Below are 12,940 nucleotides of genomic sequence, written 5' to 3' on the forward strand. Positions count from 1 at the left end.
AGATTGAGACTGCACAGTGACAAGCTTGCACATCACGTGTAAAGATGGATCGTTCCTCCTCAATTGCCCCAGAGTAAGACTTTCTAAAGTGTTTATTTTGAGAGTTTTCAGGCCTTATCTCCACTTCTTCAAAAAACAAAGCCCATCACAGAAAATCTTATCTCTAACTTAGAATCTGGGAATTCTGAGGTCAGTTTTCTGAAATTCCTCTCTTTTTTGTCATATGATCTATCTGCCAAACATACTGTCACACTTCTGGGCCCAGAGCTCTGTCTAGAATCATCTGGAGATGTCCCTGGGATTGCTGAGGCAGTTGGGTGGCTCTTCCTCTCTCTCTCTCTCTCTCTCTCTCTCTCTCTCTCTCTCTCTCTCACTCACTCACTCCACCTCAGTCCCAAGTCTTTTCTCCATGTGGCCTCTCCACACGTGCTCTTCACATGGGCTCTGCAGTGGGAAAGCCAGGCTTCTTACACAATGGTGAATGACTTCCAAAAGTGAGGGTTCCAAGAGAGAAAAACCAGAGGCTTTAAATCACTTGGGCTTACCAGGTGATTCAGCTGGTAAAGAATCCTCCTGCAATGCAGGAGACCTGGGTTCGATCCCTGGGTTGGGAAGATCCCCTGGAGAAAGGTATGGTTACCCACTCCAGTATTCTGGCCTGAAGAATTCCATGGACTGTATAGTCCATGGTGTCACAAAGAGTTAGATATAACTGAGTGACTGTCACTTTCAGGTCCTCTTAATGGTTAGGCCTAGAACTGGAGCAGAGTCACTTCTGCCTCTTTCTCTTGGTTAAGACGATCCCAGACCAGATTCCATGTGGAAGGGGGTTACACAAGAGCATCCAGCATCAGGAGGTATGGGTAACTGGGGGACCCTCCTTTGAAACTAGCTATCATAGCTGGAGATACCACGATGCTAAAATCTCCAACTCTGATGAGGACTGTGAAGGGTCATTGATGTCTGTGTTCTCTTCATCTTCCTTGGGCGCACTGCAAGACTCAACTTTCCAGCCTCCTTTGAAATTAGGTGTGGCTCTGTCAATGAGTTTGGTGCAATAGAATACATGTGGAAGTACCTACTTCCAGGCCTGGGCTACCTGAATGTCCCAATAGGTTTTGGATCTATTAATGGTTCCTGCCTGTACCAATCTTGACCAGGAAGATTACAAAATGACGGATTTCCATCTTCAACATTTCCTCCAGACAGAGCTCAGCCTTTCTGTAGGCAAGAACCCTCCCTTCTCATCCATTGATTTATTTGTTTACCTACCTATTGATTATCATATGATTTTCTTATTGTCCTTAATTGTTTTAATGTTTAAATTATCCCGGATTTGGTCAATGAGAGCCCCTTCAAGTAGGATCCTCTGTCTTTTGTGTGTGTTTTAGCTTCCTTAATTTCTAACATAACAAAATATCTCATTTTCTACCTACCCTACCCTAGCCCTGGGATTTGCCATTTCTCTGAGGAGACTTGATTCCTTTTATTGGGAAATAGTGTTAAAAAACCAGGATGAACTAATTACTATGAATGTTGTCAGGGATGATTTTGCTTCTAGATCCTTGCTGTGGATAAAGCTATAAAATGTATGAATAATTATATACACACACATACAAACATGTACTCAAATGAATATACAGTATATTTATGCATACATAAACATAGTTTAGAAATAATGAGTTCACACAGACAATATTAAATATTAAATGTAGTCCACCTTAAAAGGTTTTTTCTTACCTGTTCCCATTCCATATATGTGCCTTCTCCATAATGAGATATCTATACCCCAACAAAATATATATATTTACTCATTTCCTTAATCCTAGAAAACATCTGAAGTAGATTCTGAATTTCTTCAAAATACTATCAGGTTCATATATTTCAGTTCGCTTTCAATGTTTGGGTTTTTTCCCTTCTCATTTCTGCTGATTTAACTAATGTATATTTTATACACAGTCTGCCCCCTGTATCTACAGTTTCCACATTCATGGATTCAAACAACCACAGGTTGAAAACTCAAAAAAACACCACAAAGTTCCAAAAAGCAAAACTTGGATTTGCCACATGCTGGCAACTATTAACACAGCATTTACATTGTATTTATAACTATTTTTATAGCTTTTATATTGTATTAGGTATCATTAAGTAATCAGAGGTTGTTCAGTGGCTATTTTGTGTGTGACTTTTTGCGACCTCATGGGCTGCAGCACACCAGGCTTCCCTCGTCCTTCACTATCTCCTGGCATTTGCTCAGATTCATTTCAATTGAGTTCATTATCTAGAGACAATTTAAATTCCACAGAAGGATGTACACAGGTTGTATACAAATACTACACTATTTTATATGAAGCACTTGAGCGTCCATGGATTTTGATGTCTGCAGCATGGTCCTGGAGCCATCTGCTGTGGATACGAAGGGACAATTGTATATATTTTAAATATGCAGTACATATGCATGCTTCCAAAAGGCAAAAATAAACAAAAAGGTATTTTTATTCTCTAAGAATAATTTGTATGCAACTCCCTTCCATATCCTTTCCACCTCATTTCCCTTCCAACATCCCTTGCAGGTAGCCAGCTTTATTGTTTTCTGGCTTATTCTTCCCATGTTTCTTCTTGTGAAAATAAACAACTATATGCATAAGTTCTTTTTTTAATTTCCTCCTCTTATTTACACAAAGGGCAATATACTATATGTGTTCTTTTGTACTTTACCTTTCTGTCACTTAACACAGTCTCCTGGTAATCACTGCTCAATACTTTCACAGAGACTTTTCTTATGTCATTATTTTTTTACAACCATGTAGCATTCTCTTTTGGGAATGTACAATTGTTTATTCAATCTCCTATTCTGGGATATTTAGGTAGTTCCAAAATTTTACAGTATAAACAATGCTGCAATAAATAACCTTTAACACAAATAACAATATATTTTATTGTTAGAAGTATATCCTCAAGGTAGATCCTAGGGTCAAAGGATAAATACTAACATTTACAATTCACACCTGTTTTGTAACATTTTACATTTTCATCAGCAATGTATGAAAATGTTTCTTTCTCCAGCCTTACTGATATAATTTGTAAAGCTAATGAACTTTTGCCACTTTTGATGGATAGAAAATAGCATCTCATCTATAGACAGTGCGTAATTTTTCTGAGAGTGAAAAGACGCAACTCACAAAAGAAACAGGAATACCATCTAAGCGAACTAGAACGCACAAGGAGACTATTAAAATTCTTAACTAAAAGAGGTTGAGTTAGGCTGGGGTGTGAATTTTAGAACTGGCCATATCCAGAGCCATACTTTGAAAGCTGAGACCTATGCATGACATGATTTGCCCATTGGCAAGGCCATCCATGTGCCTCAAATGGGGTTGTTTCTTTCCACAACTACACTCTCAAATTTCTAATGATGTTTTCATTTAATTCTTTAAAATCTATAATCAGTTCAGTTTAGTCATTCAGTCATATCCGACTCTTTGCAACCCCATGGACTGCAGCACACCAGGCCTCCCTATCCTTCACCAACTGGAGCTTGCTCAAACTCATGTCCATCGAGTCGATGATGCCTATAATATTTTAACTTTATTGCCTGATTGACATGGAAAAATTTAATATTCCATAGAGACTGATTTATTATCCAATTGGTTCAATTGTGCATCAGCCACTCGACTCCATAGAATTCTTTCTAAATATTCCTCCTCTCTGGAAGGGCCACATTTTGCATAGTGTCATTGTATTCTGCTTCTATTTCCTACCTCTTTCTAGCTCTACAGTCATAGCTTCCAATATCGTCATATGACTTATAACACTTCAGTCTGCCTTTCAAGCCTTCTCCTCCACTTTTCCCACAGAGCTGATACTCTGTGTCAGGGGTTTTCAGTTGCTTTCATGGTATGAAACAGTTTCAAATGAAATTCACTATATATGAAAGATGTGTACAAGGGATAGACCAGAAAGTGTTCATTTGTTGCACTGGAGATTTCAAAAGGATATTCCTTTATTTTGAACCCTCCCAATATTCATAAAGCTGAATGTGAACTGCCGGATAAATAGAACAATGGAGCTCTAATGATGAACATGGAAGTTTGAATTCAGGGGTTATGAATGACATTTGTATTTTTATATCAGCCTCAATATAATTTTGTTTTTAACAGCATCCCTTGCAATCTTAGGCTATGCTTCAATTACATGGATCCAAAAGCTCTAAAGAGGAGTAATATCTAACAATAGTAAGCAACTTCTTATCATGAATATAAAAGTCAAACAAGTCCAACATAAAATATACAATAAAAGCATCAATTATAACATATGATTCCAGTGCAATATGCTGCCTATTAGCTTGTTATTAAACCATTGGTTGTGTTTCTTTGACAAGATCATGTGGCAAATATGGATATGCCTGAACCTTGCCTGTCGTTGAGCAGAGCACTCGGACACTGCAGCAAGTAGCTCATGTGGGCAGACACCAACTGGTCTGAGTTCCAAAAATTTACAAATGATGTAAAGATATAGCCAGCAAGATCACAGAGTTATTGAGGAAAGGAACCCTTACTTTCATATTCTCATAGAACTTAGCATGGTAAATCTAATTGCTGTTTTTGCATTACCCTGGAATTTTTTTTCTAGTATCTGTGATTTGTATCCACAAAAGATTTCAAGATTCTTGACTGCAGAAACTCTGTATGCATATGCATGTATACGAGTGTACGTGTATGCCCCTCTCGCTATGTATATGGCTCACCTTCCTCTACCAGCATGCTGACCAATAGGATTATGGTGAGACTACTAGGATGGAATACTCTCTTAGGATTCTCTTCTTTCTCATTTTTCTCAACAATATTCATGGTCCTAACCTTTCTACAGAAGTTCTGCTTCTCCAATCTGATCAAGTGCTCAGCTAATCTTCGATGAAAAGGACAGGATTCCTGTGATGTACATTACATAAAGATAAGACAAAGAAATTAAGCAAATGATACTGGATATTTTATTTAACTTTATCTGGAGCATTTGGGTAACTTATTCCAAAAGACTGTTTTAATGACTAAATATGTTATTATATATAACTTTATATATTTATATATAAATACTTAGAATAGTGCCTGGCAAGTAGAAAGTCCAGAATATGTTAGGTATTATTAATGTATATTGAATGCCTACTATGTGACCAGTGCTTTACTGGGTCCTTCAATACATGGTCTCATTTACCTAAAGTGTGTCCTACCCACCAGGACTCAGATTGTCACAAGTGCACAATACTGAAACTAATGCTTGCTTAATTAAGATTTACTGAACATACAAGTGAATTGAATGAAGAATGCAACTGTTATTTATAGATCTCCTTCTCGCATTCTCTTTGCTTTCGACACCTTAGATCTGGATGGTATGAAAGGACAGGTCAAGGCTTATTTTTGCTTCTTTGAGTGCAAGGTCTTGGAGGTTCTGACCATGTGCTTTGCCTCATGGTCAACATTCAACCATTCACAGTGGTGCCTGTTTCACTTCCAACACAGCACCCACGCCTTGCATACGCTATTTACTCTCCTAGAAGCAGCCTGAAACACTGAAGCAGATGCTCTGTGCATGGCTTCACCTAACTGTGCCAGAGTTTCAGCTTTCAGATTGGAAATAAAATAAAAGTGTGTGCAAGGTTGGCAGGTGGGAATGAGACAGAGACGGGGAAGGAGAAAGAGGCAGGGAGAAGGGAGAATTCTGGGCTAGTTCTGAAGAGATACAGGGCTTTATAAGAACTCACCAACATAAAGAATTGAACAGAATGTAGCCAAAACTAGGCTGCCTGCAAATGCCAAATAATAAGAATCCTTTATCAGGAACACTAGGAACCCTTTCAGGAGAGAAGCATAAAGAATTCCAGGAAGCACATATTCAAAGCCTGTTTCCTAGGCAGCTGAAGCCACCCACCTTCCCTGGAACAAATGGAGCCAAATTCAGTTCTCAAATGTGCCATTTGCCTTGCCTTTCAAAACACTCCTGAGAGTTCATCTGGTATCTTTTGCTTTCTGAAAGAAGCCTTAAGAGAAGGGTTTCATACTGCTATCTGGTCATTGGAAACCTTGTAATTCCAAGGCTTGTCTCCCAAATGCCCCACCTCAGCCTTTGACCACCTCTGTAGCAGTCTCAAGCTGAGCTGTCACTCCAGAGAGTGTGAAATAGAGCATCACAGCTGATTTCTCTTGCACTTCTTTGAAGTTCTTGGGAAGGAATTGAGCCAATCATCTATCGCTGGTTTCTGGGGCCCTATGTGTACCTTTAAAACTGGCTTTAGTTGGAATATGAAATAAGGAGACAGATTTGGGGGAGGGAAGAAAGTCTGCTTAAATAAATTGCAGTATGTCAATGTGACAAAATAAGCCATTAAGAAGCATGTTGTATGACAGTAACTTAATTATATGGGGAAAAGTTCAAGGATAAATTATTAAATGGGAAACAATCAAGTTTCAGAATAGATCATCCCAGTAAAGTCAAAATGCATGTACCTGGAAGGAAAAGTACTGAAATGGTAAGTACTGTGGCGGCATCTGGATAATAGAATTATGAGAAACTTTTAATTCCTTCTTTGGTTTTCTTTGCTTTCAGATTTTCTATGGTGAACACATTAAGTTTTAATCACAAAACATATATTAACATAAATATAGATCTAATAAAGGTATAGTATAAAGTATAAAATCGATCTCGTAAAGGAATATAATGTACTAATAGGGTGATAGTAGTGGCAGGTTACAACCAAAGTCTTTTTCATCTCACATCTTTCATCTCTTCGCTGCCAACTCTTATATCTCAACTTTATAGGTTAGCATGCTATTATACATTGTCACAGCTCTCTGGAGGGTTCTTCGAGAGCCTACCCTGTTTCCCAGGATTATGACTTATTTTTCTCTTGCACACAAACTCCCACCTTGAACTAATAGGCATAGAACTATAAGCACAGCAAGTATAATATTGAACAGTCCAGTCTGGCAGGACCAGCCAATGTGAGGATGGAGAGTATATAAAGAGGTGTTAAGAAAGAGGTGAGTCAAATGACCCAAGATGAGGACAGAAACACGGATAAGCAATTGTTTCCACTGCTAACTTTGTATTTCCTGTGAGGGAAATGAAGGGAAGCAAGGGGATCTTCCCAACCACATTTTAATTTGAAAGAAAGTCTCTCTTCCAGACACATAAACACACACAGAGCCTGTTTCTCATTAGGACCCTTCACAGCCAACATAGAATGTGGTAGTGCTCAATAAATACTCCTTGAATGTACAAAAAAACAAATCCCACTCTCCGTTGTATCGTATCCTCACAACCAGAGGTGGCTGTGGGTGGCCAGGGTGGAGAGGACAGACCACCCAAGTAAAACTCATCACAGGGTCTCCTAGCTTCCCAGGCAGCCTGGCAGGGAGCACTCCTCAGCAAGCATGCCCCCAAATACACCATCCTTTCCTGGCAGGACTAGAGTGCCTTGCGGGATGGAGGCTGTGAGCAAAGTTTAGAGCAAGCCTGGCAAACTGGCAATCCACCAGCCAGATGTAATTCTTGTTTTGGTTTGTTTTGACTTTGACTTTTTCATAGTGTTTTGCAAACACTTGATTGCAGAGGCTTTATTTTTGATGGCAGGGAGCAGGTGTGCCCCAGGTGACCCTGCCCCACCTCTTCCTGGTCTTCTTTCTGGCAGTTTCTCTAATTCACATAACCCCCAAACTTTTAGGGTTTGTAACCTCTGCATGGAAGGAAGCTGTGGGGAATACTTACTCTAATACTGTAGAGAAGATGATAAAAGTATTAATTATAGTAGCAAACATCCGGATGCGTACTTGCTCTGTACCAGATTCTACCCTAAGGGCTTTATAGGCATGTATCATCTAACATTCAAAGCAGGCTGCAGGCAACACTGTAGGACTTTGTTCAGATCTCCTTAGGCCCCTCTTACTGGTCTGAGGTTTTCCTCCCCCAACTTCTAATATGTGCAAGCATCTAAATTGGGCACTTAAAACTCTTTTTCAGAAGACTAACATAAGCCACTGGAGCTTGGTAATTTACATTCTCCCCCATCTCTTCCTGGCAATGACTAGTTGGCAGTAAGATCACTAGCACTCCAGAGCTCTACAGCAGGACCAGGCTGAAGCTTTACTTTGAAATTCAGCTTTCCCTGGTCTCTTCCACTTCCCCACCACCTCTTAGTAATCTTATCCTACATGTGAAGAAAGTGAAGCCCAGAGTCACTTGCCCTAGTGCACAAAATGGCAAGTTGCAGAACCTAGGCCTAAAATATGCCAGGAAAAAAAAAAAAGTTGTTAAAAAAAAAAAAGTCCAAACCCTTCCTTTATATATTTAACATAGAAATCATTTATATGGTGGCAGTGATGGCTAACCCAGTTGAACCAGCCTGTGCCTCTTTGCTTCTCTCTTTGCTTCCCTTCTTTCCATCTAAAGCCTCTTTACTTGGGAAAACTGTGGATATAGAAAAGAATTGTATTGAGGAATAAGATGTATTGATAGAAGTCTGTGATGGTAGATGTTTCATTCGAAGCAACCAACAAAACTGCTCTGCCATGTCACCATATTGACCAAAAAAAAAAAAAAATTTTGCAATTTAGCTAGATGCTTTGGTATTATTTCAATATATCTGGACCAAATAATTGTATAAAATCTGAGTCATATACTCACAGATTCAACACATATTTACTGAGATCTGGCTCAAATGGTAAAGAATCTGCCTGCAATGTGGGAGACCCCAGTTGGATCCCTGGGTTGGTAAGATGCCTCTAGAGTATGGCCTGGAGAATCCCATGGACAGAGGAGCCTAGCTGGCTACAGTCCATGGGGTCGCAAAGAGTCAGACATGACTGAGTGACTAACACTCACCCTATGCTAAGCCCTATGGTAGAACTCCGGCAGGGATGTCATTAGGAACAAAACAAACTTTCACAAAGTGGTGCCATGGAGAAGTTATTCCTTGAGGCAACGGTGATGAAGACCACAGTCACTGCTTCCCATTAGGGTATGTGAAGTAGGGTTCTCACCTTTGTCAGGCTCTGTGATAATAGCCAGAGGAGGTTCTCTGCAGGTGGTGTTGCAGGTCTGTCCCTTGAGCTGCATCAGCCTCCATGCTCTAATATCATTCTTAAACCTCATACAGAAGCATAGGCACATCAAATGAGAACGAACCATGGCCATGCTCCCCTGTAACCCCTTTAAGTTAATCACTTATTTTCTATGTTTACACTTGGACACTTATCATTGAGGTAGACAGAAGTTTGAGCCCAATACAATTAGCCCAAACCCCCAAAGCCAAAGACTCCATTAGGAAATCACAATAAAACTGAGAAATGGTCTGGTTCCTCCTGTGCTACAATTTACTTCAGGTGCTTTGAGTATTTTGGTTTGTTTGTTTGTTTCTCAAAGTAATAATACATCTTGGATCCTTCATAGTTGTTCTTGATATTTTAAACAAGGAGACAATACAATCAAATAATAGTAATACTTTAAAAAAACTGTCATTTTCAAGGTATTTTACTAGGGCATATGCATTCTTATTTAAATAGTGATTACGTATAAATCCACACAATATAATTTAATTTTTAAATTTTGCTCTTTAAAAATACAGAAAAACAGATGTTATTGTCATGACTCTATAGATGAGAAATCTGAAGTTTAGAGTTTTTAAGTCACTTGTCTAAATTCAAACAGTTCTTTTGTCTCCACCACAAAGCTAGGGTTTGATCATTTTATTTGAATGGATCTTTTCACTTGCTATCACTTTTCTTCCTTTCATATGTATCCCAGAGGGTATTTTCTTCTATTGTTTATTTTTCATTTTATTTTGCTTCAATTAAAAGAAAAATCAAAGAAAATCTACTTTGTTACTCTCTTAGTGTGTAATATTACATTGAAATTCATTTATAAGAAGCATAACATTTTAGTATTTTCTACTCTGCTTCCATAATTGAACAATTATAGAAAATGGCCCTCTGTTTCTATTTTATTGGTCAATAAGTTATTTTAATAATTAATTCTTTTGGCGCTTTGGCTGAATTAGTTAAAACATTATGTTGAATCAATATTATGGTTGAAATTTCTAGTTGGCATTTTAAATCAATATCTTCATTATAAATAGTAATAGTATAATAATATTTGTTTATTGGTAGTTTAATATTCCAGAGAATGCAATGGCACCCTACTCCAGTACTCTGGCCTGGAAAATCCCATGGACGGAGGAGCCTGGTAGGCTGCAGTCCATGGGGTCACGAAGAGTCAGACACGACTGAGGAACTTCACTTTGACTTTTCACTTTCATGCATTGGAGAAGGAAATGGCAACCCACTCCAGTGTTCTTGCCTGGAGAATCCCAGGGACAGTGGAGCCTCGTGGGCTACTGTCTATGGGGTTGCACAGAGTCGGACATGACTGAAGCAACTTAACAGCAGTAGCAGCAGCAGTTTAATATTCAGTTTAAAAGAAAAGTATTTCTTTAAACATAGTTTGTAAGCTCTTTGGAGGCCAAAAACATGTTTCTTTGGTTTCACGGATTTAAGCACAGTGCCTGGCATAGTGTAGGCATGACCTTGAAGGCATCAAAATCCAGAGTGGAAAAAAGATAAACAATGAATGAAGTGCAGAGGCTGGTGCAGAAAACTAAGGGAACAACAAAGAAAATTAGATTAAAAAGGCTTGGTTGAGATCAAGGTTAAAATTACTAACTTTGAAAGCAAAATTCTGTACTTTAATTTCATAGCCTTACAGCCTTCCCTTTGTTTATGCCTCCCTCCTAGATCAAAGTGTCTCCAGCGCTCCAGAGTTTATGACTATTCATGAATAACACTGACAGAGAAGCTATAGGTGAAGTGCTAGTACCAACTCAGCCTCACACCGTTTAAATAACCCCTTCCCTAGAAAGTTGCATTGCTGTCAATAAATGTTAGGATAGATCTGTTAGCCACAACAAAATGGGTTGTTGGTGATGTTTAAATAAACTCAATTATGAAGAATGAAAATTGGTGCTTCTTAATACTATTTTTGTGTAGGAGTCTTCTAAGTTCTTTATGAACAATGAGCCCTCTCTTTCATTCAAAAAAACAAAAAAAATAAGGCATGCTTTTACATATACCCCTTCTTGTTTTCAAATTTTCTTGGCTCTCCCCCTCCCTGATGGAGTTCAAATCTATGAACCCAGGGTAAATATTTCTGGTCTAGATCATTTCTAAGGCCCCTTCTAGATCCAACAGTCTATTTGAGCTGACATAGTTGTATTCAGATGTTAACACTGCCAAGTTTTAGATGTATTACTTGGGTTAAGTTTCTTAACATCTCTGACCTCCTCGAACTTCGTTGTAATTGTAAGGAATAAAAGACATATTCAATATTGTGTGTAAAAATCCTGACCTGTCCCCCTTCACCTTTTTGGTAGAACAAACAATACCCCTCTTCCCAAAGATGTCCATACTCTAACCAGGCTTCTATAAATACATTAAATAATCGAGCAAAGCTAAAGAGACTTAGCAGATAAGGTTATAGACTTTTAAGACAGGGAGATTATCCTGAATTTCTGATAGGCCCAATCTAATCACTTGGGTCTTAAAAGCAAAGAGATTTCTGCAGTTGGAATGGCAGAGATGCAGTGGAAAAAGACACAGGAGAGGGGACAGAGGAGAGGTAACTGGTGAGGAGCATCAGGACTCAACCAGCGTTGGTGACTTTGAAGATGAAGAGGGAGCCGGGGAACGCGGGCAGTCTCTAGAAGCTGAGAACAATCATTGGTCCATAGTCAACAAGGAAGCAGGACCTTCACCCTACAACTGAGAAAAACGATTCTACCAACAATCTGACAGGTTCTGGAAGGAGGTCCTCCCCCAGGGCCTCTAGTAAGGATTGCAGCTCTCCTAACTTCTTGATCTTGGCCTCATGAAACTCAGAGCAGAGCCCAGCCAAGTGCTTGGACTTTTGACCTACAAAACTGAGAAATAGTAAATATGTGTGGTCTTAACCCAGTAAGTTTGACCTAATTTGTTTGCCAGCAATAGAAAACAAATGTTATCTCATTCCCTTAGTCTCATGACAACCTCCTCTGAAAAAGTCAGTTAGTTGCACCCTAAAGAGGTTAAATCTCTGGGTCAAGAAGATCCCCTGGAATAGGAAATGGCATCCCACTCTAGTATTCTTGCCTGGAAAATCCCGTGGACAGAGGAGTCTGGCAGGCTACAGTCCATGGGGTCGCAAAGAGTCAGACATGGCTGAGCAACTGTGCATGCATGCACAAAGTGAATTTACACTGAGATGTTGCTGTTCCTAGGTTTTGGGGGTTTTCACCTCTAATTATACTAATTCCTCTGCTTATCAGTGAAAGATTACAGGTGCCAACAATCAGGACCAAGAAAGTGTTTTGAAAATGTTTTTCTCCTAGCATTTCTGAAATTATACTACAGAGGAAGCCACAGGTCCAGTCAGACTTTTTACAACGGGAGTTCCATAGCCATTGGTCAGGATCTGCCTGCATGGATTCCTTAGAAGCGCCCTGCCCTCCCTACCAGAAGGATACTGCTCTTATTCCTGGACCTCCTCTAACTCTCCTTTGACTGTTTTCATCAGCCATAGATTGCCTTCTCCATCTGTGCTGGTGAGGAGATCCCTCCAGTGATGTGGTCTCAAACTACCTGGTTTCCACATGTGAATGATGGCTGTTGGAAAGTCTGGGAACAGCTGGATGAGGACGTACAGAACTCCCAGTAAATACTCTCTCTGATGTGTCTCCTGAGCTACCTTGGAATTCCTCAGTTTCACAATTACTGAGAGTTGATGCTGCAGTAGGATTTTATTGAGTTGCTTCTTTGAAGGGAGTGAGCTTCATCTTCTAGACACCCAACCTTCCTGTACAGGTAATTAAGTTTTACTGTCCATTTGTTTCCACATGAAACCAGATGATTTGGCTTGGACC

This window comes from Capricornis sumatraensis, chromosome 14 (assembly GCF_032405125.1).
Source record: "Capricornis sumatraensis isolate serow.1 chromosome 14, serow.2, whole genome shotgun sequence".
Taxonomy (NCBI): domain Eukaryota; kingdom Metazoa; phylum Chordata; class Mammalia; order Artiodactyla; family Bovidae; genus Capricornis; species Capricornis sumatraensis.